The following is a 6,757-nucleotide window of genomic DNA, read 5'->3' as shown; positions in this document are numbered from 1 at the left end:
AATATAATTTATAATATGTATAAACCATGGATTGTAGACAAGCGATTGTGTACCTCGTTTTTTTAAATAGAATAGATAGAATCCGTCAGTGAACTCATAGACTTGTTATTAATATCCACAACTACACTTTAAGAGCCAGACCAAAAAAACAAACAAATAAATAAATAAATAAAAGACAGGATGACATCTACCTTTATTTTTATTTCTCTATAGTTAGATAGAAAGGTATGGGGAAATATGGAAACATGTTTTATGGCATCCTTTCACTGATATACCTGGGCTGGTCTTCAACTTTCTACACAACTGTCAGGTCCTCAAATTTATTCCAAAATATCATTTTTAACTCGTAAATCTGGTGGGATGGTTCCTTGCTGCTGTCTTTCACATCTCTAAAAATTGCCTGCAGCAGTACTGAACTGCAAAGCATATTCTGACATTTTAAAGGAGAATGTCTGTGTGCATCCTGTATCATTATTTGGCACCCCATGATGACGCTCCACTCCACAGACGTCTGGCAAATTTGGAGCATTGGAAGGATGCATTCAAGGACACAGCTGGCATGAGGGTAAAAAAAAAAAACAGGATTGAAAGAATAAAAGGGAACTAATATAAAAAAAAGAAAAATCTGAACAGTGTAATGACCAATTTGGAAAAAATTATTACCATATTTTGAGAGCACGAGAGGCAGGTGCAGGCACTTGAAAGAGATGCTGTGCCTTGATCTGACACTGCTTAAAAATCAATCATGTGATTCATCAGCATTAGTCAAAATGACACTTAGACATTTGTAAACATGATCCTCTCTCTGCCTACTGATCTGACTGCTGAATATTCATCAAAAACCTCAATCTGTCATATCAAATCTCTGCCATCATTTATTGTGATGTAGTGTTTTATTGTTCCAATGCTGAGATAACAAATTGTGGTTATTTTTTATTTTTATTAACTTATTAATAAAAATTTTACTTTCATTAACTTTCATTAAAAACCACAAAACTTGCCATTTGGACAATTTAAGTCTGCCCACTTATATTTTTGGAGTTGACATTCTTCAATGCCCTGCGATGGACTGACAGTCCAAAGACATGCATGGTAGGCTGATTGGCATGTCCAAAGTGTCCGTGGTGTATGAATGGGTGTGTGAGTGTGTATGTGATTGTGCCCTGCGATGGACTGGCACCCTGTCACCTTGTGCCCGATGCTCCCTGGGATAGACTCCAGGTTTCCCTGTGACCCTGAAAAGGAGTAAGTAATGGATGGATGGATAGACATTCTTCAAAAAAATGTGTGTGTGTATATATATAAAGCCTATATATATATATATATATATATATATATATATATATATATATATATATATATATATATACACACTTGGGCTCAAACCAATCACAAGAGACTACATTTTAATAGTTATCAATGATGCCTTACATTCATTGACATTTATCTTTCCAGTTAGGCTGCCACATCCCAAAACTTTGTAGCAGGTGTGGCTATATCACAAAAACAGCTCTTACCAGTTTACCAAACTTGATCTTTGATGGACATCCCTGACTGCTGGCACTAGAGTATGAAAATATTGTAAGGATGTACAGTAAATTAAACTCAAGTACATTTTGTCCAATACACTCAAAAATCCCAACTGTGCGCAGAAGGAATATTGGTGGTTCCTATGGCAGTGGTGGTTCAGTGGCTAAGGCTTGCGGTTACTGTTCAGAAGGGTTGAGGGTTCAAGTACTACCAAGCTGCCAATGTTGGGCCCTTACACAAGACCCTTAAACCTATATGGTCCAGGAGTCCTGTATCATGATTGACCCTGTGCTCTGACCCCAGTTTTCTAACAAGCAGGGATATGTGGAAAAAAGAGTTTCACTGTGCTGTAATGTAGAATACTGTGAAAAGTTTTAGGCACGCTATTTATTTTTTTTAGTACAAACTTTGTTATAGATTTTCATTTGATGACTTCAACATTATCGAGTCAGCACAAAAACATTTTAGATTCCCAAACATTAGTTTTCTAGAACAAAATTAAATGTTACAGAAAAATGTTTGTATGTCAGTAAAGAAAGCAGCATATTATGTAAGAGACACTTTTCAGACAAACACATTATGAAGGCTGCTGGGTTTTTCTGCAAAAATTAGAAGCAAGTGCGACAGTCAAAGTCTCCAGAAACACCGTGGCTGGTTCTGCAAAATGCTCAATAAAACTTACAGCTCATTTCCTTATAAAATTGCACTAATTGTATCCGAGACTGCTATTTTTATTTTTATTTCTTTGTCACACCAAATATTGACTGTTTACTGCTCTTTACGATATTTTTTTAAAATGTAGAAACATTTAATTTAATTATTTTGAAGGCATCTTTGCACTACAGCATTTCTTTTCATGTGCCTAAAACTTTACACAGTGCTGTATATGTGACAAATGAAGGCTTCTTCTTCTACAGCTATCATGAAGATGACATTTGTAAAAAAAAAAAAAAAACAAATAAATAAAAAATCTCAAACACGTTAACACCAACAAACTGAAGAGACTGTCAACAAACTTAGCATTCATGTCTCCCACATTCATATGGTTCACTTTGCCTTGAACAGATTCATGCATTATTAAATATTGCTTATCCTGGAGCCGATACCAAGGCAGACATTAAACGTGGACAAAAAGTTGTTTACATGTGTTATCAATGTACTAATGCACTCCTTTTCAAGCTTTCTTAATCTTGTTTACCAGTGCTTATTCTCGCAAGTCTACTGGAGTATGTGCTTGGTCCTTCCTTTGCTAAAAACCCTTACATTGTATTTCTCTATATAACATGTAGTTGCAGAGAAATACAATGTGTATGTAGTAAACAGTGCAGAACTCTTAAGTCACAAGTTCCTCTTGAATTCCATTATATATAGTACAAAAACTAGTTTGGAAAATGCAGCCTAGTCTGTTTAAATTTGGCACATTTGCACAAAACAGGGTGAAAATACATATAAAAAGATTTGTCCTGTTCTTATCAAATATCAAATCAGTACATAATTCTGCACACTGCCGGATCCTTTCCAACCTTTCCAGTCATTTGTGTGAAACAGCACTCTAAGTGTTTTTAAGTTTCACCCACAGACGTAGATGTGAGTGATTTAAATAAACTAGTTTTTTTTATGATGAAACTGAGTAAATAAAAATTTCTATGCACAGAATTGCACTGCAGAATGAAAGCCCCGCGTACTGCATCTCTGCTGTTGCCATTTCAGAAATGCTGTTTACGAGTAAGCTCTGCTTATGAGACAGCAGATAAAGTGTAAACCCTGAGTACTATAGTCATATTTTCCTTCCTTGTCTCATTAGCACCTCTCCAGTCTCATGGGCTGAGCAGTATGGTGCAGAATCTTGTGATAATAACCAGCCATGAGTTATCTGACAGATGCTGTGTAGCATCAAACCCTTCAATTTCTCCACAACAAGATCCCTAATAAATTCAGTAATGGCGAATAAAGCTGTGTCAGAGAGAAAACTGGGACTTCTCATCACAAAGGACAAAAGGAAGGCAGCTGCACCTCTACTCTGTACTATGTGCCCCGCCTGACCCATTGACCCAGTAATCAGAAATATCACAGCGTAAGAAGCACATGGGTGGCCAAGTCTTCAGTTCACACATCCATCTCCCCACAGAGAGTGCATTAAAGTACAGAAATAGACCTCATGCCATTTTAACTGTTGGCTATAAATGCATTCAAGACAAGTTTGTTCCACATGACTTCTTTGGTTTGATTCTTATACTCCACTAGTGCAGGAATTACAGTTTAACAGTATTTTCTACAAAATAAACAGTACTGCTAGTCAAAGTTTTCACATACCCGGTGTATTTCTGTCTCAAGTACTGCTGATTTTTTTTGTATGCATCTTTATTGTGAAACAACAATTTTAGTCATTCAAATATTTCAAAATGTTCAGATCCCAAAGAAATCCTATTTAGAATCTAGATCACAAACATCAGCTATTAGATCACAAAATTCCTCACTATACTATATGGTTCATTCCATCTCAAGTGGTCCAATGCAGTTTGTTTGACTGTTTTTATTTTTCCAAATTTGTTTTGAGTGATTATAAAGGCAGTAATTGACTACAGCTCAGATGTCACTTACTGTTTTTATCATAGGAAAAACAACACCACAGCTCTGTTTACAACACTGTTCATTTGTAAAACATCCAATTGAACACTGTACTTCCATATTTGGATAAAATCTATTCACGCATACGAACTGTACACATGTACAACATGATAGATCAGGCTGATTCTTCAAATATGGCCCTCGAGGTCCGCTGAACTGCAGAGTTTACCTCCAATATCAAGCTGACAATTTTTTTTACAGCAGAATGCTACTATAGTGGACTTATTTCTGTCAAAATTTCAGGCTTCTATCTGGTTCCCCACAAGAGATATTCTACTCGGAAATGAGGGGATTTTTTTTTTTTTTTTAAATTGCACTTTCTCACCCCCATTAAAAAGTCTCAAATCTGAACTGTTCTGTATGCACACTATACCTACCTAGGTACCCCCTAAAAAATTAAGACTGAACCATTCCCATTATAACTTGACCCTAAAACTGGAACTGTGAGCAATCTTGAGCATTACACTTGGACTTAAGTTCTAAGTCTAAGGAACAAGAATGTGCAAACATTTTATATGTACATGTCACTTGTAATGTGCTCTATAGATCAGTTTTTGATCCAAAGAGCCAAGCCCATCCTGAGCCGTGATATTGAGGTTTCTGTAAACAGCTGTATAACCAAAATTTGTTGTGTGCCATGACACAAAGATAGCCGTCATAGTTAAAGTAAAAAAAAAATTTAAAGTGCATTTGCGACGACAATACATAGATGTAATCACTCAGAAAAAAAATTAGGAAAATTAAAAACTGACTGAAATTATTGCACCACTTGAGATGGAATGACCCATATTCTACTACATCTATTGAAAACAGATTTGGACTTTGGTCATTGTCATTAAGCCTCTGTTCAGCTATTCACTCCTTTGGTAAAGCTAAAAATGCAGCATTTTAGTATTTATTCACTTTTCAGTCCACAGTCTTTTTATAAGAATTCTTTTTGTGGTAAGTGAAGGTGAAATACAGTATGCATACTCTACTCTTGATTATTATCCTCCCAGTGAGGTTTTCTCACATGTAGTCCACCTGAGCACTGTTCTTATTCTAAAGCCTCAGGATTAAGATCCAGCAGCAAAATGGCACACTCATGAATCTGTAGACGTCATTCCTGAGGCGTTTGTATGCATGCTCACAAATTCTGACATTTCAGAAGTACACCAAAGCTTTTTTTTACTATTAAAATAATCATTTATTCATGCAAAATTGGTCCATTACGTCCAGACGATTCTTACCAATGCACTTCTCTAACACTTTACACCGACTAATTTTTCACTGCATTAGTTAGCAATAATTAGCAAGCATTAATTAGCCATAAATAAAATGAACAGAGTGATTTACGGTGTTAACATGTGTTCATTGATGTATGTTTAATAATAACTATGTACTCCTTCATTGAGTAATGTTTAGTCTATCCATGACTAAATATTATAAGTGCACAAAAATTGCATATGGTGTAAATCCTGGAATCCACCATTGAGCCTCACTTATAAATTTATCAAATGAACCACTGCAATTCTTAATTAAGTCATTAGATCGAACACGCCTTATCTTCAAACAGCCCAAAAGAACTCATGTTACACCCCTCTTCATCTCCCTCCAGTGGCTTCGTGTAGCCGCCCATATCAAATTCAAGACCTTGATGCTCATGTACAAGATATTGTCTGGATCAGCACCTCCCCTACCTCAACACTCTCCTGAAGGCTTACGTTCCCTCACACAATCTGTGATCGATGCTTAGTAGTACCTACTCAGCATGGCTCAAGGTCATTTGTAAGTCTCTTTGACTAAAAGCGTCTGCTAAATGAATAAATTTAAATGTAAATGTAGATCATTATTGGATGGAATAAACATCGGCTATATGTTTACATGCACGTCAATATTCCAATATTAATATTCCGATTCAGATTAAGACAATACTCTGATTCCCACCCCTGGAATATCCCTGTTTTAATTGGGTTGCATGTAAACACCTTATTCAGAAAATCCACTGAAAGTAGATATATGCACATGCTCAGTCCGCAAGGAATTGTGGGTGCTAACAGATGCTTAGCTGTAGTCTGTGTATTTAGGAATGGCAACTCAGGCATACTTACAACAACCATGTATACAGGAATATTCCGATTCCTGTACATATATAAACATCGTATTCGGAATATGGCTGCAACCCGAATACAGACCTTAAACAGAATTTGATGTGCATGTAAACGTAGTCATTGATTAATGCAAGTGATCATTATTTGGCCTATTTGTTTTTCTGGGTCTTTTTTTTTTTTTTTTTACATAGAATTCAATAAGTACAAGCATTAAATCTTTGATACCATTAATGTATCAGTGCTAAAGTTCATGGTTTGTTAATATTTATTAATGTTGTACATTTACATTTAATGTTTTTACATTAACATTTACATTTTACACTGTAATTAAAACTGGATGAAACAATCTGCCTTTAACATGTGGACATGTGGACATAGTTACAACTGCAGGTATAGTGTATGTCTGCAACGACACACACTGTGCAACAAGAAACATTCCTAAACTACACTCAGCTTCTACATCAACTCACATATCAGCAGTATCAGCACACATAGCAGTGTTCAGCCAA

Source organism: Ictalurus punctatus, chromosome 13 (genome assembly GCF_001660625.3).
Source record: "Ictalurus punctatus breed USDA103 chromosome 13, Coco_2.0, whole genome shotgun sequence".
Taxonomy (NCBI): domain Eukaryota; kingdom Metazoa; phylum Chordata; class Actinopteri; order Siluriformes; family Ictaluridae; genus Ictalurus; species Ictalurus punctatus.
This window is presented reverse-complemented; position numbering follows the sequence as displayed.